General features: G+C 41.7%; 1 protein-coding gene across 1 annotated transcript in view; it reads left to right on the top strand.

Annotated features, from left to right (window-relative positions):
* The first annotated feature begins 3,094 nt into the window (after nt 1-3,094).
* Nucleotides 3,095-21,555, top strand: part of B9D2 (B9 domain containing 2) — a 57,875-nt gene continuing 39,414 nt past the window's right edge. The window contains exon 1 of the mRNA XM_082263713.1: nt 3,095-3,217. The gene's annotated coding sequence lies outside the window, so the exon portion shown is untranslated. The remainder of the gene's footprint in view (nt 3,218-21,555) is intronic.

Here is a 21,555-nt window from a genome sequence, read left to right as displayed (position 1 = left end):
TCTCCTCCATGACCAGGCCATTTTTTGCGATACGGCACTGCGTTACTTTAACTGACAATTGTGCGGTCGTGCGTCGCTGTGCCCAAACAAGATTTGTGTCCTTTTTCCCACAAATAGAGCTTTTTTTTGGTGGTATTTGATCACCCCTGTGATCATTATTTTTTGCACATAAATAATAAATGACCAAAAGAAAAAAAAACTATAAACAACAAACCGCAAGGTAAAAATTGAAGGAGTTGGGTGGAGAATTGTCAGCAGGAAAAGCACCACCATCTGATCAGATGCTGCCACTGTTCAGATAAGTCATTTGAACTATTTTCATTTTAGTCATATTTTAGTCAACTAAAATCTCTGTACATTTTAGTCGACTAAAATCTCATACATTTTAGTCAACTACAAATCGAATAGGTTTGGGTTAATTGTAATGCATTATTTAAACATTTCTCTAGAATTTCCAAACAAATTACTTCTGGAGTAAAAATCTAATAACATGTTATTATTCATGGTATTAAGGTTTGAACATGCACACAGACACGGATTTAGCCATTGTGATATATAACGTCTTTATAAATAAAACCAAGTTTTATAAACAAACAAAAATATTGCTTTTTGACAAACACAGTGACTTTAATATACAAAAAACCCAAAAACTGTAAACTCGATTGGCTGTATTGTCTTCGCACATATTACCTGAATATATTACCAACAATAAATATTTAAAAAATATAAATCTTGATTTCTTTCTTTCAGCAGCTTAGTAGATGCCCCTTACTAGCATAATTCAAGTGAGTCTTACTTTGGCAGGAAGAAAAGCGAAAGAGAGTAAAAAGAACCCCAAGAAATTATTTAAGTATATAAACAGTAAGAAAGCGAGGCCAGAACACATTGGCCCCATTAAAGACGACAAAGGAGATTTGGCCACAGAGGACAGAGAAAAGGCGGTAGTGTTAAATAATTTCTTCAGTCTTCGCAAAAGAATTGGGGGGCTACACTAACCCGGCTTGTAAGGCTAAACTAAATAATACACCTCAGGAAGTACCCCCATGGCAAACAGAAGATAGACTTAGAACTAAACTAGAGAAACTTATCATAAATAAAACATCGGGACCGGATGGCTTGCACCCGAGGGTTCTTAAAGAGCTCAGCCAGGTGATTGCCAGACCATTATTCTTGGTCTTTAAGGATAATTTACAGACGGGTATGGTGCCAGCTGATTGGAAAAAAGTCAACGTGGTACCAATATTTAAAAAAAGGGCCGAGATATATCCCGGTTAACTATAGGCCGGTCAGCCTAACATCAGTAGTCTGCAAGATTTTGGAGTGGATGTTAAGGGACCACATACAAGACTTTAGTAATGAAAATTGTATTATTAGTAGTAATCAGCATGGATTCATGAAAAATAGTTCTTGCCAAACCAATCTATTAACCTTCTTTGATGAAGTGAGCTGCCACCTAGATAAAGGTAAGCCTGTAGATGTGGTGTATCTGGACTTTGCAAAGGCCTTTGACACCGTTCCCCAGAGAACTGGCTCCAGGGGAGAGTGCAAAGGGTGGTGATTAATGGGGAGTACTCGGATTGGGCGGGTGTGGAAAGTGGGGTCCCCCAAGGTTCTATCCTGGGGCCAATCCTGTTTAATTTATTCATAAATGATCTAGAGGAGGGGATATCTAGTACAATCTCAGTATTTGCGGATGATACTAAACTAAGCATGCCAATATCTTCTATGCGGGATGTGGAAACCTTACAAGCGGACCTGAACAAAATAATGGGGTGGGCAACTACATGGCAGATGAGGTTTAATGTTGAAAAATGTAAAGTAATGCACTTGGGTGCCAGAAACCAGAAAGCAAACTACTCACTAAGGGGGGGGGGGACTTCTGGGTGAGTCTAGGATGGAGAAGGACCTGGGGGTACTGGTAGACAACAGGCTTGGCAGTGGCATGCAATGCCAAGCCGCTGCAAGCAAAGCCAACAGAATACTGGGATGTATAAAAAAGGGGATTCACTCCAGAAATAAAGAGATTATTCTCCCACTCTACAAGACTCCAGTCCGGCTACATCTGGAGTATGCTGTCAAGTTCTGGGCACCGGTCCTCAGGAAGGATGTGCTGGAACTGGAGAGAGTCCAGAGAAGGGCAACAAAAATAATTAGGGGAATGGAGGACATCAGCTATGAAGAAAGACTACAAGCACTGAACTTTTTCTCTCTGGAGAAGAGACGATTGAGGGGGGATATGATATCAATGTACAAATACTGTACAGGCGACCCTAGCATAAGGAACAAACTATTCAGAGAAAGGGAATACAATAAGACACGTGGCCACTCACTAAAACTAGAGGAAAGGCGGTTTTACCTTAAAATACGTAAGGGGTTCTTCACTGTCAGAGCAGTAAGGATGTGGAATTCTCTTCCGCAAACAGTCGTATCAGCAGGGAGCATCGATAGTTTCAAAAAACTATTAGATGGGCACCTTAAAGACCACAACATACAGGGGTAAACAATGTACGGTTAACAACAAACACACGCACACATCATAGGTTGAACTGGATGGACTGATGTCTTTTTTCAACCTCACAAACTATGTAACTATGTATGTAACTATGTAACTATGGTCCCCCAATCTGGTTTAATGAACATTTTTGCAACCATCTATTGCGGGGCTCCATTTGTGGTCTCAAACTGCAGATTGTCCTTCTCGGTAAGAGAGCATGCAAACTGTTGTACAGAAAATAGATGCAGTCAATGTTTAGCCAACTATTTTTCACCTAGCTTTCATTTTATTGGTCAACATTTGTTTAGCCAGGTGGTGCCACCAGGGCCACCCATGGCTCACATTTCGGCAGATTCAGCAGGAAATCAGCAGCCAAAATTCAGCCGTCAGTGGCTGGCTTCAGCTTACCAGGAGACAATGAGTTAATCAGAGGGAGGTCATTGAACGTCGCAGAGTGTGCATATAGCCAGGGTTTATCTGTGTAGGAGACAGCGGTCTGGCTCTAATAATAACCACTTCATTTTCTGTATTCATGCCAAAACGGCAGTTTGTTGAGACACATTTAATTAAGGTTTTGGAAGAAGTGACTCATTTTAAAACATTTCTGCTCAAAGATAATAATTTTATTTCTCTGGGAAATGTGGACGTGATGTGAGTACACAATAATAGCAGGAGGGAAATCCTAAGCATGTGTTGTCAGGAATGGTTAAAGCTAAACTCCAGGTATGTTTTTTATTGTATTGTTACATTAATTCAGTTTGAACCAACATAAGTATACATATTCTGTAGCACTACCTCTACAGGAGCAGCTTGGTAGATTGGGTTCTCTGTTCTTCTGCCTTGACTCTGAGAATAGCCTCAGCCCCATTGACACACCAGGTTAATCAAATAGATACTGCACTGATACTGAGAACACACATTTAGATACCTTGCACACAGCTAAGGTTCAATATCAAAAAGCAAACATTAGACTGGTTAGTGGTAAGTGAACCCAATATATATCGGTCATGGGTTGCAGTAAGTAGCTGTATGCACATACAGTAAATGAGTAAGTAAAGAACTAGATCAATCACAGTTCATTAGACCAGTGTTTCTCAACCTTTTTTCAGTAAAGACACCCTTTAAAATTATCGACATTCTCGAGGCACCCTTCCAAATTATGAACAGTCTTGAGGCACCCCATCCTAAAATGTAAAAACTATTCTAATAGTTTTACATATTGCAGCAACATCCACACACATAGGACACCCAACGTTAGAGGTGCAATTTGGTACTGACTAGTGTTCAAATGTTTCTCTTCATCACTCAGCAAATGTGACCCTAAAACTGATTGAGAGAGGCAAGGGAGGGTCAAACAAGCATGCTATGTGGGCGACTGACATTCTTCTTATCAACTGATCATGTCATTGGTCATTTGTAGGTTGGAAGCCAGTAGGTCGTAATAGTGCACAATGAAAATATGTGGCTTTGTGTAATTAAAAGGCAGGCTTCATCCATCTGCTGCCTTGTATACAATCTTTAGGCAAATGTTAGAAATTTTGCTAAGGCATCACTAAAGAAACCTCAAGGCATCCCAGGATGCCTGGGAACCCTGGTTAAAAAAGGCTGCACTAGACAATATGTTTACTAGGCTATAGCAGCATAGAATGGAGTTCTATGCAGCTAAATTAAAGTAAACCTGGTAATCCACAAAATCAGCAAAAAGTAATGGCATTAGAAAACAGTACCAGCAATGATAATCAATATGGCGGTAACTCCTCTGTAAATTGCTGGCTATATCCACTTTAAAGTGCAAGCTATATGAATGGCAGCAATGAAATTTAAAACTTCCTAAAGAGGTACCTCTTACTATGGGCAACAGTGAAGTTGATATCTGAGTGACAGTCTTTAGCACTAGTTCTTCAACCGGCTAGCATTGGGGCCCAGACTTTATGGTGGTAAGCCCCAGTAAAGTCTGTATGCATTAAATAATGCTGCTAGTTAGATGGCCAGTCCATATGTGCTCAGTCTCTGCTAGCAGCAACAGTTTAATGGCAGCAGTGTCCTCTCACCAGTCCCAGCAATATAGCAACACGGGTCCCGCTGTTCAGATGTCAGCTCACTTCTGGATCTGCCTGTAGTGACTCCGTTCCTCAGCACACAGTAGCAGGCAAATGATGTGCACACAGGAGCAGCAATGCGCACATCTCAGTCTCCTTGCAACAAAGAAAGAGTTCCTCGATATTCAGCCTGAGAAAATACAATTCTCTCTCCCTTTATACACATCTTGCATTGGGAATTGTAGTTCAATGGTCCGCTAATAAAAAAAATAGGATGGAATTGGATGACTTGTTGATAGTGTGCTAAGAATTATAATGAATTTATGCCAGCGTTACTACTTTGAGATGTTACTACTTTGATATTGTTAAAGATTTAAAATTTTAAAGGTAACCTCCTGCGGTGAATTCAATTAGTTGCCAAGTGTAACGCTCCGGCGTTTGTTTAGTGAACTGGATTTGCAGCTGCAGAATTTCCACTCAGTAGTCGTGTAGAGATGTGTTGAATTACCATATCCAACTCTCCAGACTCATCATTGTGGCCCAGCCTGCCTCAGCATGCAAATATACAGACACTCAGATAAGATGTTCCTGGAGTGATAAGTTGTATACGATAGTATAGAGGTGATGTGCTGAAAGGACAGGCGTGAGTAGTGTTAGCAATGATAGGCACTCAATAGTAATGTTCAGGAGTGTTAGCAGATGGTGATAGATAGTATGCAGATAGGTTTAGCAATCATGTACAAATAACAGGTGGTAGGGGACAGCAGATGAAGTGTACAGGAATTGCTAACTCAGTGCAAGGATATAGATGGTAGTAGACTCAAGAGCTAGCAATCTATGTAACAGTGCAGATGATAGAAATAGTATGCATAGATAGCAACAGTCTTTAGTATGCAAGAGTAGATAGTGTAAGTTGATAGGAAGGAATCCCCTGTGGGGTACTTATCACTAGTTGGTTTAGAGAGATGAGGGGTCCGGTAATGAGATAAGGATCAGGTAGCGAGATACAGGATCAGTAGCGAGATACAGGATCAAGTAGAGAGACTCCGGTCTATCCAGATACTGGGGAAATAGCTGGAGGCTTCGGCAGCGTCAGACAAGGCTGTATAACAAGCGGTTTGCACGAACACCTTGTGAGTGAAAGCCGGCGATTGAAATAGCCGCTCAGAGCGGCGCCTAGTGATGACGTCATGAGAGTTAAAGGGACAGGTAGCTATATGCGTTCCACCTACCTGAATGGTGGAACGCAATGCGGAAGAAATGGGCTGGAAGGGTACCGAAGGTACCAGAATCTTACAGTACCCCCCCCCTTAAGGCCGGCTCCGGAAGGCCTATAGCACTGGTCTCTCCGGGTATTTGGAGTGAAACCTTCGTATAAGCCTGGGAGCGTGAACGTCAGAAGTATCCAACCAGGTGTCGTCTTGGGGTCCATAGTTTTTCCATCTTATGAGATATTGGAGTTTCCCTCTGTGGATACGAGAATCCAAAATCTCCTTAATCCCAAATTCTTCTCCGCCCTCAACTTGTACTGGAGGTGGAGGCGAGATGGTAGGTCTTATTCCTTGGTTGGGAACATGTGGTTTCAGTAGCGACACGTGAAAGATGGGGTGTATTTTAAGATCTGCCGGTAAGGTGAGTTGAACTGCAGCTCTCCCAATGAGCTTCTCAATTGGGAAAGGTCCTAGAAACAAAGGCCCAAGCTTTTTACTGGGGATCTTTAACCTTAAGATTTTCGTAGATAGCCAAACGAGATCCCCAATAGCATATTGAGGAGAAGGTCTTCTACGGAGGTCGTAGTACCTTTTTTGTTGGCTATGAGCATGTGAGATGGTGGTGTTAAGTAAACCCAGAGAGTCTTTTATTTGGGTAAGATAGTCAGAGGCTACTGTGTTACTTGATGGCAGGATGCGTGGTGGAAGAAGTGTGGGATGAAACCCATAGTTTAGGTAGAATGGACTTTGCTTAGTAGTACTGTGAGTTGCGTTATTGTAAGCAAATTCTGCCAGAGGGAGGAGGTCCACCCAATCATCCTGTAGGTATGAGGTGTAGCAACGCAAATATTGTTCAATGCACTGGTTGACTCTTTCAGTTTGTCCATTGGTCTGAGGGTGGTAGGGAGAAGTAAGTTTTCGCTCAATTTGTATTATATGACAAAGAGCTTGCCAAAACTTGGAGATGAACTGTGAACCTCGGTCAGATAAAAGAGTCTTTGGAATTCCATGTAGCTTGAACACATGTTTCACTAGTAATTCCGCTGTTTCCTTAGATGAAGGTAGTCTGCGAATAGAAATGAAATGTGCCATCTTTGTCAGATGGTCCACTGACACTAGAATGGTAGTAAATCCTTTGGAAGGTGGTAATTCTACTATAATGTCTAAGGACACAACTTCCCATGGAACTTTGGGTATTGGTAGACTGCAAAGTAGACCAGATGGTTTTGTAGTGTCAATTTTGGACCTTGCACAGATGTCACATGAGGAAACAAATTTTTGTACAGACGTCTTCATATCAGGCCACCAAAATTGCCTGGTGAGCAAATTGAATGTCTTAGTCATACCCATATGTCCTGCCATAGGTACGTCATGTGATAATTCCAAGATCTTGGTACGCATACCAGGAGGTATGTAGAGTTTGTCGTTAAAGTAGAGGAAGCCTTCTGCATCAGCACTTAGTTGTGGTGGTGGTGAATCCAGTCCTATACTGTGCAGAATCTCTTCCTTCAAGGAACGAACAACACCAATAATACGGTCATGGGGTATTATAGGAAGTGAAGGGATTTTGGCGCAGTTATCGTCGGTTAGCCGTGATAGCGCATCCGCTTTTTTGTTTTTGTCTGCAGGCGTGTAGGTCACTAGGAAGTTGAATCTTAGGAAGAATAATGACCAACGTACCTGTCGGTGGGAAAGAGTCTTGTTGGTCTGAAGGTATTGGAGATTCTTATGATCTGTATATATGAGTATTGGCAATCGAGTACCTTCAAGTAAATGTCGCCAATTTTCTAGTGCCAGTTTTATGGCAAGCAACTCTTTTTCACCCACTGGGTAATTCACCTCTGAGCTACTTAGTGATTTAGAGAAAAAAGCAACTGGGTGGAGTGGTGAAGTATTCGTTGGTCGTTGGGAAAGAACTGCTCCTACAGCCATATTTGACGCATCTACCTCCAGGATGTATTGGAGGGATGGGTCTGGATGGCGTAGTATGGGAGCAGAAGTGAAGCTTGATTTTAACAAGCGGAAAGCTTTATTTGCTTCTTCAGACCATTTGAATGGTTTCTTTACACTTGTAAGTTGTGTGAGCGGTCTCACAATAGAAGAGAAGTTCTTGATGAACTTCCTATAGAAGTTTGAAAATCCAAGGAATCGTTGTAATGCCTTACGAGTTGTTGGTACAGGCCAATCCAGTATACACGATATCTTGCTCATATCCATCTTGATACCGTTCTTAGATATGATGTATCCTAGGAATAGTACTTCTTCCTTATGAAATAGGCATTTTTTCAATTTTACGTATAAATTGTGTGCGAGTAATCTGGATAGCACAAGTCTTACATGTCTTACATGTTCGGACAAGGACTGAGAATAAATGAGTATATCATCCAGATATACCACAACACAAACATCAAGTAAGTCTCTGAAGATGTCATTTATGAATCGCTGAAATGCTGCGGGAGCATTACACAACCCAAAAGGCATCACTAGATATTCGAATAATCCGTATCTGGTTCTGAATGCCGTCTTCCACTCATCCCCATTACGGATTCGGATGAGGTTGTATGCCCCTTTTAGGTCCAATTTTGAAAAGTAGGTAGCTCCGCGCACTTCTTCAATGAGTTCGGGAATGAGAGGTAAAGGATAGCGATCCTTTATCGTAATGGTATTTAATTGCCTATAGTCAATAATAGGCCTGAGACTTAAATCCTTATTGCGGACAAAGAAAAGTCCTGCAGCTGTGGAAGAAGTAGAGGGTCTAATAAACCCTTTCGCTAAATTCTCATCAAAGTATTCCTTGAGATGAGAAAGTTCATCCTGAGAAAGAGGATAAACATGACCGAAAGGTAGTTTACTATTAGGGAGTAGATCAATAGAACAATCGTAGTCCCTATGGGGAGGCAATACTTGAGCATTTTTCTCAAGGAAGACTTCTGATAGATCCTGATAACATGGTAGTGGTGAAATTTCATCTGACACCATGGACAGGATTTTTTTATATGATTGGAGGTTACACGTGGTCTCGCAGTAGTGAGAAGGGAAGGTTAGAGTCCGTGTTTTCCAATCGATGATTGGTTGATGTATGTGTAACCAGGGAAGTCCCAAAATAATGGGAAAATGTGGTGAAGGTAATACATCAAAAGTGGTGGTCTCAGCATGAGACTCGTTAGCAGTAGCAAGGAGTGCTTGTGTCTGATTGGTAATTGGACCAGAAGATAACGGAATACCGTTAATAAAACTAACAGAGACAGGTTTATTTATTTATTTTAAAGCAACAAAACTAGTGTCAATGTAGTTCCCACAAGATCCTGTGTCGATCATAGCCTTAGTGGTGATCCTATTGTGGTCCCACTGTAAGGTCAAATGAATAAAAAGATAGGGATTAGAAAAAGAAGTCGTTAATCCCCCCAGCAAGACATGTGAACACTCACCCTCTTTTTTGCGGACAAGGGGACAGACGCTTATCAAATGATCCGGGGAGGCGCAGTACATGCAGAGATTTTCAGATCTTCTCCTGGCTCGTTCAGTAGACGATAATGGTGGGCGTATGGTTCCTACCTCCATAGGAGTAGGGTCAACGGGCGAAACCCGAGAAGGATTGGATAATGGTACTCCCATTTTCTCAGCCTTTCTTTTTCGCAGTCGCCTGTCAATATTGATGCTGAGTTGTATTAAGGCATCCAAAGTGCCAGGTAAATCCGCTCGGGCGAGCTCGTCTTTAACGGCTTCTGATAACCCGAGTCTGAACTGGGTTCGCAAAGATGCATCATTCCACCCTGAATCAAGGGTCCATCTTTTGAACTCTGCTACGAAGTCTTCAACAGGTCTCCTTCCTTGTTTTAAAGCCCTCAATTGGCTAGCAGCAGTACTCTGCCTATTTGGGTCTTCATATAAGCTAGCGAGTTCTGCTAAGAATAAAGGATAGGAGTTAAGAAGAGGGTCCACACGAGGAGGGAGGAGCCTGTCAATGGCGCCAAACCGATGCGCAGGCTGATGCCGTGAGGGGAGCCGTCCAGAGAGATGCACCTGAAAGCCTTCGCCTCCCCAGCCTCCATGGGCTACTGAGCGGCCCCCCCTAGGAACGCCGCCCCCCTCTTACCCCCCTTACCGCCGGCGTGAAAAGAGGCTCGGTGGAGGACCATAGGGACCCGCTCCGGACCAGGAGAGAGCTGCCACTGGTGTGGCCGGATCCCGCTGGAGAACAGAGGCGGAGATCGGGCAGGACGCGCCAAGGCGCGAGTGAGCAGCGTGGCTGCCAGAGAGGGAAGCTGACTCCGACAGAAGACAGCAGCGGAGATACGGAGATACGGAGGACAGCCAAAACGCACCGTGTGAGAGCTGGCAGCCAGCCTGGTCTACCTGGAGGGAAGTGGAGCGGGACCGCCACCTAGAAGCTCCAGAGAAAGCCTATACACGCTGACAAAGGAGTGGTGAGAGGGTGAAAGCCCCCCCTTATTATTTTTGTTTCTCTCTAATCGCCCCTCTAATCCATACCTGGCTCACATCACCTTCCTTATTATGCACCCTGGATAATGTGTATGAACTTGGACACTTGCATTTATATATGAATAAGGACATTAAAAACGATCAATGAATGAAGTATCAATTGCATAATACACACTAGGATGGGAAAGGTTGGATAAGATTGGAAGGTATACAGTAGAGAGATTGTATACAACTCCCCCAGAAGTAAGCTATAAGTCAGGACTGTTTACAGGATCTGAAATAAATAAATATATCTCCTGCTAGTATACTGTACGTATAACTGAAAAACTGCCTTCCCATGAGGTTTCGTTAGACTATCATCAACAGTAGGGGTAAAACTTTTTAATTGAGAAGAAGGAGCGTTGAAAAAGTCTATGTTTCTAACAGAGGCAAGGTCTGGATGGGATAATGTGAAATAGAGAAATTCCTTACACTGTCGTCTTAAATATATTGAACCTCTTATACTTTATACTTTATTAAAAGAAGAGAACATTCAAGAACTCAACCATATGTGGGGATTTTGACCCTTTATAGTTGGTCAATTAGACCAATATAGAGGTCTATGTAGTCGCTATTTTTTCTATATCTTGCGATATCCTATCAGAGCCGACCCTGATTTGTCTTTGGTCTACTAGCCTTCCCAGAGTGTATAAAGACTTGCCATATGGTATAAGGATTATTGTACAAAGAAAGGCAAAACAAAAAAAAAAAAACATTATACAAATAGAGGCTCAGAGGTTTGGACGGGATATAACTATATAACCAGGGAGCCCTTGCAAGGTTGAATTTAACTGGAGTTTCCGTATTTCCTTTTTTTTGAATATTTTTCCTCTTTTGAGGAAAATGAAAAATAAACCGGCAAAAGAAGTGGCAGGGAAACCTGCAAAAAAAACAGCAAGCCCAGGGTCAATTAAAATATACATGACGCCAGAAGGGAAAGGAAAAAAAAAAATACACAGCCAGAGAAACAACCGAGGGAACCAAAAAAATTAAGAACCAAAAACCCTCAGGAGCAAGTGGAGAAGAAAGTTTGGAGGTTTCAAGAGAAAGTGTCCTAACAATAGGGGATGGAGACATGAGTAAAGAAGATGATCTGAGTGGAAAAGACACCCCCCCTTCAAAATCGGAAATGCGGGAAATGTTCGCCAACCTTGAGAAATCCATCAAAACTGAAATGGCGACCTTGTATGGGAACTTGGGGCATATACTGGTAAGGGTAGAAGAAACAGAAGAGAAAGTGGAGCTGCATGGGAAAATGTTAAAAAACTTAAAAGAACAGATGAGGAAAATGCAATTGGATCAGAGAAATATGTTATACAAAATGGAAGACCAAGAGAACAGAAATCGAAGAAAAAACTTACGAATAAGAGGAATACCAGAAAAAGGCCAAGCTGAGAACCTAGGAGAAATCCTGGAAAGTATACTCAATCCTCTATTGGGAAGAGCGATCACAGACAAAATTGAATTTGAAAGAATACATAGATTACGCAAACCACCTAATATCCCAAAAGAGAAAACAAGGGATGTGATAGCAAGATTCCACAAGTATGAGATAAGGGCCCAGGTCTGGGAGAAAATGAGAGATAGACCGGTATTAAAATACGACGGAGAGGATATCCAGATCTTTCCAGACCTAGCACAAGAAACGATTAATAGAAAACGTATCCTGAGACCATTAATAGAAGTATTAAAGGGAAAGAATATACAGTACTTTTGGAACTATCCAGCAGGTTTAGGAGTAAGGAGAGGCAGGAAGACAATATTGCTTAGATTTCCAGAAGAAACTCAAGAATTCTGTGAATCAGTAAATATACCATTAATAGATATCCCGGGTTGGACAAAGCAGGAATTTCTAGAAGAGGAAACAGATGAAGAAGAACCGACCCAATGGAAACAGAAGAAGAAGCTGAAAGAACTGAAAAAGAAAGCAATAAGAGAATGAGGAAGAATCCTGGGTGGACTTGAGGGATCTGGGGGGTGGGGGGGCGGTCGGTGGGGGCGGGGAAGAAGGGGAGGAGTAAAATAAGAACGTAAACTAGATGGCTCCATGGGAATCAGCAGGCGCTTACTGTCGGACCTAGCAATAGGAAAGATAGGCGGGGAGGGCGATCACTGGCAGAGCTCGACCTCGGCCACAAGTCGATTGGAAAGGGAGGGAGGGAGGGAAATCGACAAATCTGGCGGAGGGGCGGGGGTTAGCCAGACCCCCACAAAGGAGGGGGAGGGGGGGGGAAGAGAGGGAGGGAGGGTATGGGGGGGAGGAAGAGAGGGAAGGCAAGAGGGAAAAAGAAATTAAAAGTTTTGATTATCTCCTACGAGGAAAGTCTAGAATTAAGGGAGCACATACCCACATATTTCTCTGGCCATTTTAAAGCCCTGCTGAGCGATAAAGAAAAGAGCCATAAGAATGAAGGTTAATAACCAGATATGGTAGTAGTTAATATATTATCTTACAATGTACGAGGTTTAAATTCACCAGACAAAAGGAAGAAAATTTTAAATGAAATCAGTTATTTGAAAGCAGACCTAACATTCCTACAAGAGACTCATATATCCCACGCATCTAATATCAGGCTTTACTCTAAGAGCCACCCTATCTGGTACTACGCGGACTCGCCCGGGAGTCGAGACTAGTGGACCCAGAGGGAAGATACCTCTTTTTAAGAGGTAAAATTGGGGATGAAGAGCTGACCCTAGTAAATATATATAGTCCTAATGAGAGACAAGTAGATTTTCTAGGCAGGGTCCTGGGAAAATTAATGGAGTTTAAAAAAGGGGGAGTGATACTGGCAGGCGATCTCAATCTATGCCTCGACCCTAAAATAGACACTACATCAAAAATTCTACGAAAAAATAGAATACAGATAGGGAAAATAAAAGAAAAATTATTTACAAATCAATTGGCAGATATCTGGAGAATTCTCCACCCAAAAGATAGAGATTTTACGTGTTACTCAAGATTCGAGATTGGATTACATCCTAATCGAACATAGATGGATTGAAAGGGTAAGTGAGGCAGAGATTGGGATAAGGACCTGGTCCGACCATACCCCCATTATGGTTAAGATGAAAATAGCGAAAGAGCGGCCTGGGATGGATGCGTGGAAGATAAATGAAGAGCTGTTAAGAGAAAAAAAATGGGAACAAGAAATAGCGAAAGAGTTGGAACTCTACTTTCAAATAAATGATACGAATGAAACATCAAAAGATATGGTATGGGAAGCTCATAAAGCTTATATAAGGGGTATATTCATCTCAAAAGGGGCCCAAAGGAAAAAAGAAAGAATTAAAGACAAGGCTAGGTTAATGACAGAAATACACCAACTAGAGCAAAAACATAAAAATACCCAAGATACATCAGTAAATAACCTACTGGAGGTAAAACGGGAAGAACTGAAAGATTTGTTAGAACAGGAAATCAAACAGGAAATGAAAAGATGCATAAAAGAAAAATATATTGAAAGTAACAAGGTGGGAAAAAACTTGGCAAGAATCTTAAAAAAGAAAAAAGGGAGAAATTTTATAGAGAAAATAAAGAATAAAAATGGGGAAATAATTCAATCAACGACAGGAATAGCCAAGGAATTTCATAATTACTATGCAAATCTCTATGCAGTAAAAAAAGGGGATAAACAGGAGAACGAAACAGATAGGAGAGAGAAAATTAAAAAATATCTTATAGATTCTGGGTTGACAAAAATAGAAGAGGATAAATTAGTATTCCTAGAAAGACCAATTTCAGAGCAAGAAATAGAGAGAGCTATTAAAGAAACGAGTTCAGGTAAAAGTCCAGGACCTGATGGGTTAACTATAAATTATTATAAAAAATATAAGGAAATCCTAATTCCAAGATTCAAAGAATACATAAACGGAATAGGTACCCATTACACACTGAGTAAAGATGCACTATCTGCCTCAATTACAGTAATACGCAAGGAGGGGAAAGATCCACTATTATGTTCTAGTTTTAGACCCATCTCCCTCCTTAATGTTGATACTAAATTATTTACAAAAATATTGGCTACTAGGATGAAGAACCTAATGAGGGAATGGATACATAATGACCAAGTAGGATTCATCCCGGGTAGACAGGGACGGGATAATGGGATAAAGACCTTACTCCTGACTAGCCAAATGATAAAAAGTAGATCACCCAGTGTACTTCTGTCAATAGATGCTGAAAAAGCATTCGACAGAGTAGACTGGGAGTTCATGATAAATACCTTAGAGGAGTTGGGAATAAAAGCTAGAATGTTGGCCTGGATTAAAACACTGTATAACAAACCAACTGCAAAGGTAAAGATTAATGGAGTTTTGTCAGATCCCTTCAAAATGTATAATGGAACAAGACAAGGATGTCCCCTGTCACCGATGCTATTTGTACTATCCTTAGAACCCCTATTGGCAACCATTAGGAATAGTCCAGACATCAGGGGAGTAAGGATGGAACAAGAGGAGTACAAGGTCTCTGCCTTTGCGGACGATATTCTGCTTTATGTAAGTAATCCTAGGACTACATTACCAAATATAATAAAAATAATGAAACAGTACGGAGAGTTATCTAATTTAAAAATCAATCAAAAAAAATCAGAAATACTAAATATCAATATCCCCAAACTAGAAGAAGAGAGGCTAAAAAATGAATTCCAGTTCAACTGGAGAAAAGATGAGATTAAATACCTAGGGATTAAATTAACCCCAACCCCTGAAAAACTCTATAGAATTAATTTTATACAACTCCTAAATGAAATAAGAATAGAATTGAATAGAGTATCCCCAAGAATTTTTTCCTGGATAGTGAGAATAAACATGATAAAAATGATAATATTGCCTAAAATCTTATATAAATTCCAGATGATCCCAATCCCAATACCGCAAGCGTTCTTTAAAACACTCAAAACTCTAATATCTCGTTTCATTTGGAAATCTAAAAAGCCAAGGGTAAAGTACACTACACTTAGTAAAGGAAAGGGACAAGGAGGCTTAGCACTACCAGATTTTAAAAAATATTATTTAGCATCAATACTCACTAGGGTGATAGAATGGACAAAAAAAAAAAGTGAGAGAAATTGGGTAACAATAGAAAACAAGATGAGTGGTACACACCTGGCAAAAGCTATATGGATACCTCAGAGGTTTAGAAACTTAGACACTAATATGCACACAATCACAAGACATGCTATTAAAATATGGGATAATATACACAAACAAGAAAATTGGAAGCACAATTCACCAATGATCCCCTTACAGGGCACTAAATTTTTTCCTCCAGGGGAAGGGAAGGAACTGGGTAAATGGTTAGAAGAAGGAGAAGCACGATTAGGAGATATAATTGAGCAGGGAAAAATTTTACCCTTGGCAGAGTTAAAACAAAGGAAGGGAGAATGGAAGTTAAACGAGTGGAGATACCTGCAGCTGAAGCATTTTACACAGACTTTACCTCAGCCATTGAGAGATATGAGTGATCTTCGACTTTTTGAGCAACTATGTTTCTCGGATAAGACAGCTAATAACACATCTAATGTATATAAAATCCTATTAACAATAACAAAAGAGAGAGGACTTTCATTAAAAGAGAAATGGGAAAAGGACTTTGGTCCATGTAGGAACAACACACTATGGGATAAGAGTTTGCAACTAGTACATAGATCAGCGATAGATACGAACACCGAGGAGATGAACTACAAATTGCTCACAAGGTGGTACAACACCCCTGACAAAGTAGGTAGATTCCAAGCTGAAAGTTCAAGAGTCTGTTGGAGGGGCTGCCAGATGATAGGGACTATGGCCCATATATGGTGGGAGTGCCCCAAAATTAAAATATTCTGGAAAGACGTCCTAGTCCTGATAAATAAAATTACAAAAATAGATATTCCCATGGATCCTTGGAAATGCCTATTTCACGGAACGCATATGTCAGTGAAACAATACAAAAAAACACTACTCCCTCATCTATTAAATTCAGCTAAAAGTGTAATTCCTATAAAATGGCAAAAAGAAGAACCTCCATCCAGTAAAGATTGGTTGACTAAAGTAGAAAAAACTAGAAAGTTAGAACAATTAAGAAACTGGGAAGAGGAGGAACAGGGGAATGGAGAGGAAATTTGGGATGAATGGTTAAACTTTAAAAGCTCAAAGGAATATAAAGACCTAATAGGAGATGGATCGATAGAGGAAGTGGGGGGTAAGGAGGGATAAGGGAGGGAGGGAGGAGGAATAAAGGGATTAAAGGGTTTTATGTTCATAAAGTGTATGGAAAACTTCTCCAGCGATTGGAGTGTTGTAATATTCCTTTTTTTACCTAAAAAAATTAATAAAGAAAAATAAAAAAGAAGAGGGTCATTTTTCTCAAAGAGAGTCTGCCCAAGCCCGTGGATCACCCGACAAGTATGAGATAGTGGTGCAGACTTTAATTTGGTCTGTAGTGTAAGTATAAGGTTTTAAATTAAAAAGCAATTGACATGCGTTTTTAAATTCACTAAATTTTTTCCGATCACCTGTAAACACTAGAGGAGGGTTTATTTTGGGCTCACAAGGTTGAGCAGCAGTGAGCTGTGAAACACGGGCTATCTGCTGTCTCAAGGTCTGATTTTCATTTTTCACTTCGGCAAGGGAAAGGATTAATGCATCTACCTTTTGTGTTAGTTGTATCACATGAGTGGCTAATTCTGCTGAATCCATTTTTTTTTCTGGTTCGTGCAATCTGTAACGCTCCGACGTTTGTTTAGTGAACTGGATTTGCAGCTGCAGAATTTCCACTCAGTAGTCGTGTAGAGATGTGTTGAATTACCATATCCAACTCTCCAGACTCATCATTGTGGCCCAGCCTGCCTCAGCATGCAAATATACAGACACTCAGATAAGATGTTCCTGGAGTGATAGGTTGTATACGATAGTATAGAGGTGATGTGCTGAAAGGACAGGCGTGAGTAGTGATAGCAATGATAGGCACTCAATAGTAATGTTCAGGAGTGTTAGCAGATGGTGATAGATAGTATGCAGATAGGTTTAGCAATCATGTACAAATAACAGGTGGTAGGGGACAGCAGATGAAGTGTACAGGAATTGCTAACTCAGTGCAAGGATATAGATGGTAGTAGACTCAAGAGCTAGCAATCTATGTAACAGTGCAGATGATAGAAATAGTATGCATAGATAGCAACAGTCTTTAGTATGCAAGAGTAGATAGTGTAAGTTGATAGGAAGGAATCCCCTGTGGGGTACTTATCACTAGTTGGTTTAGAGAGATGAGGGGTCCGGTAATGAGATAAGGATCAGGTAGCGAGATACAGGATCAGTAGCGAGATACAGGATCAAGTAGAGAGACTCCGGTCTATCCAGATACTGGGGAAATAGCTGGAGGCTTCGGCAGCGTCAGACAAGGCTGTATAACAAGCGGTTTGCACGAACACCTTGTGAGTGAAAGCCGGCGATTGAAATAGCCGCTCAGAGCGGCGCCTAGTGATGACGTCATGAGAGTTAAAGGGACAGGTAGCTATATGCGTTCCACCTACCTGAATGGTGGAACGCAATGCGGAAGAAATGGGCTGGAAGGGTACCGAAGGTACCAGAATCTTACACCAAGCCATCTCTTTTCATTCTAAAGGTGACTCATTGCCCAGGCTTTGCATATAAATGGTCCTTGAAGTCAGATCCTGTGTCTCCAAGGCTATTTGTTTTCAATTTCCTGCTTGGTGTCACTGAGCAAACTGTGCAATCTCTTATAAATTTATGTTTGCATGAGTACTTACTTCTAGCTGTTTTGTGTGTCTCTATGTGTCCATGTACACAAGACAGCTTGAATTTCACTCCCTGCTGTTCAGTGATCACAGCATCTTAGCCTTGCAAGGGATTCTCAGTTCTAGGTAGCTGCCTGCTTGGGTGAGTCAGAGGACTGCAAGCCAACCCATCTCCACCTTATAGGAATACAAGGCAGTTCAACCCCTTCAAGGGCCCTCACCATTGTTGCATGCGTAGACATGCTGTGTTCTCCCAAAATAGTGTCATTAGGTATCCTTCCTGTCTTAAAATCACCTGCCTTCCTGTAGGCCCTAAACCCTAGTGCTGCGACAAGCATTTATTTTTGCTGCCTGCCTGTAGGCCAGAAGCCCAGTGCCGCAATATACTCCTGCCATTCTTGTAAAACTTGTATTCTTGTCTCTGTACTTACCTGCTATTCTTGCTGAAGTCAGAATGACTCCAGACCAAGTACCAAGCGATATCCCTTTGAAATTTTGATGGGGAGACCCGTCTCAACCCCATGAGTCCATTTATTCTCATATCTAGAGATTTTGCAAGAGGAATATGTGGCAGAATTAATTGAAAAAATTAAACAGTGATTATGGTGATATTTCGATCTCGTTTCGTTTGCCAACAGGTGCACCGACCCACCCATTCAAGCCTGGAGACAGAGTCCTGGTGAAGGCCCTCCATAAGCTGACGTCGCTAGACCCACCCTACGGACCTCCTACGACAGTTCAAGCAGTGACCAGAACAGCGGTATTGACAGATGACTCCCCGGTTTGGATCCACATATCAAGACAGACGGAAGCCCCACCTCTGGACCCCACGACTTAGGATCGGAGATTGTGACGAGCACCAGACAACTTACCGGAGATTGTGACGAGCACCAGACAACTTACCGGAGATTGTGACGAGCACCAGACAACTTACCGGAGATTGTGACGAGCATCAGACAACTTACCGGAGATTGTGACGAGCACCAGACAAATTCCAGCTGGATCTAGACAGACGCATTGGTACAATGCCAACGGACACCCCTACTCCTGGAAGACTTCGCATTCGTGCAACAGTGGTACGCTTTGTAGCAAGCTGAGCACTAGTAGCCACTGTCTGGTTACTTGCAACATGTGCTCACCACCCGGAGAATCTCTCCTCATTTTTGCCCTTCCTCACCCCAGGAAAAGAGAGAGACACGAGACATTCATGTCTCCACTTTACAGTCGAAGTCAAGCCTATTGGACATAAAGGACAGTGTTTTACGTTGTAACCGCCACGGACTTAGTCTGACCGCTCTGATGACGAGGGTTGAAAGGGAATTTTTTCCTCCCATTGAATGTGGGGGTTTGTTTTTGCCCTTTCCTGGCAAAGGCTTTAGGACATGTTGAAAAAACACATGCCATAGTCAACAGGTGGTATGTGCTGCCATGGTCTATTTGTAGTGACTTTATTGCCATAATAATGGAGTTGGATTTTTCAGGCCATGGATTCTTGCAAGCTATGACCCTCCCCATTGAACATGTCTGTTTTTGATTTAATAGAATTCTAAGAAGTTATATCCCTATGTGCACACAACCAAGTCACCAGCCTACATACACTTTAGAATATAATGTCACCTGTTTTGTGCAAATCAGTTACCAATAATATGACATGCACTCATACAAAAACACAACCCAGGTATGTCAAGAATGTCCAGCTCATTCATAGTTGGACATATATCCCAGGAGGGCACATAGTGCTATTCAAGACTCTAAGTGATTCCACCGTTATGAATAAAGTTGGGATCAAAGGTTGGGTTGAAAGATTGTATTAACATGCCTTATTATATTTCATATATATTTCAGCTTATGCCCATTCTATGATGAAATGTGGGCCCTTGCATTTGCATGGTAACGAGCCAGACTGACACTCATTCATACGGCCCTGGACATCAGACAGCTGTGTTTTGCATTTAGACGACATGTTAAACACCTTTTCATTCATTCATTTGGACACTTGACAGGGTTAAGTCTGCGCATGGAAATTACTGACACCACCTAAACACATTTGACAATTGCTTGCATTAACACATGACAACTGAATACAGACGGGGCGACTCTGCCACAAAACACAGATTCAGACACAAGATACCTCATATTGACACAGATGCATAGAGAAAACAAAAGCCTTTCATGTACTGTTTCTGTGAGACATGTTCTATTGTCAAATTGACCGGTAAATTGTAAACCGTTTGGAGCAGTCTTTCACGCTCAAAACGTGCCTTAAATATGAGCGAAACTTGCAATAAAATCAGTTGTGTCTGCGCTAAGTTTGAGTGCTATGTGTCGTCACAACTCCCAGCTGGATGAGGGGAAATTCACTATCTAGGGGGGGGGGGGGGGGTTAGCCACTGAAGGGCCGTATATCATCTTTTAATTGCCTCCAGACGAGATTTGAGCTAACAGGTCCATAGAATGCCATAGTAATGTTTCTTTCCCAAACTTAATTTCCCAAGATTCAATGCTACCAACCATCAAATCTCTTGAGCTCCTTCTGCTTGTCAGCCCCCCAGGTGGAAAGGGGCGAGGTAGGGTTAACAACTATATGGCGGCTGTCAGCCCCTCACAGGCAAAGTGACGTAGCGGTACGTCACTAGCCTGTGAGCCAATAGGGGGCGAGTGCGTGCCGCCGGAGGCGCGCTACCGCCCCCGCTCGTTCCCTAAGAAGCCGGCACGTGTGACCGGCGGACCCGATCGTCGGATACAGCGGGAGAAAGGCAGGCGGCTAATGTAAACAAAGCCGCCTGTCTTTCTCCCCTGTGTAACAGCAGAGATCTAACGGTCCTGCTATGTAGGACCGTTGATCTCTGCTGTTACACACACAGCCACATCCAATCACAGTTAGAAGCACGCCCCTAGGGACACACTTAACCCCTCCCTCTCCAATAAAGTTAACCCCTTCCCTCCCAGTGTCATTTTTACAGTAACAGTGCATATATATAGCGCTGATTACTGTAGTAATGTCACTGGTACCCCCAAAAGTGTCAAAAATGCAGTCAAGGGTCCGATCTGTCCGCCGCAATGTCACAGTCCAGCAAAAAAAAAAAAATCGCAGATCGCTGCCATTACTCGTTAAAAAAAAAACCAATAAAAATGACAAAAATCTTTCCCTTAGTTAGTAAACGCAATAACTTTTGCGCAAACCAATCAAAATACGCTTTTTGCGATTTTTTTACCAAAAATATGTAGCAGAAAACAAATTGGCCTAATATGCTAAAAAATTTAGATTTTTACATTTTTTTGGGGGGGGGGGGGATTTCATATAAAAAAATGTGAAAAATATTGTTATTTTTGCAAAATTGTCGCTCTTTTTTTGTTTAAGCGCATGATCAAAAATTGCACAGGTGATCAAATACCACCAAAAGAAAGCTCTGTTTGTGGGAAAAAAAGGATGTCAATTTCATTTGGGTACAGCGTCGCACGACCGCACAATTGTCCGTTAAAGTCACACAGTGCCGAATCGCAAAATAGGCCCTGGTCAGGAAGAGGGTAACATCTTCCGGGGCTTAAATGGTTAATCAATTCAGCTGAAGTCTATTGGGAGCACAGAG

The sequence above is a fragment of the Pelophylax lessonae genome (genome assembly GCF_965119305.1).
Source record: "Pelophylax lessonae genome assembly, chromosome: 7".
NCBI lineage: Eukaryota > Metazoa > Chordata > Amphibia > Anura > Ranidae > Pelophylax > Pelophylax lessonae.
Note: the sequence above shows the minus strand (reverse complement) of the source record. Positions and strands in the feature narration are given on the sequence as shown.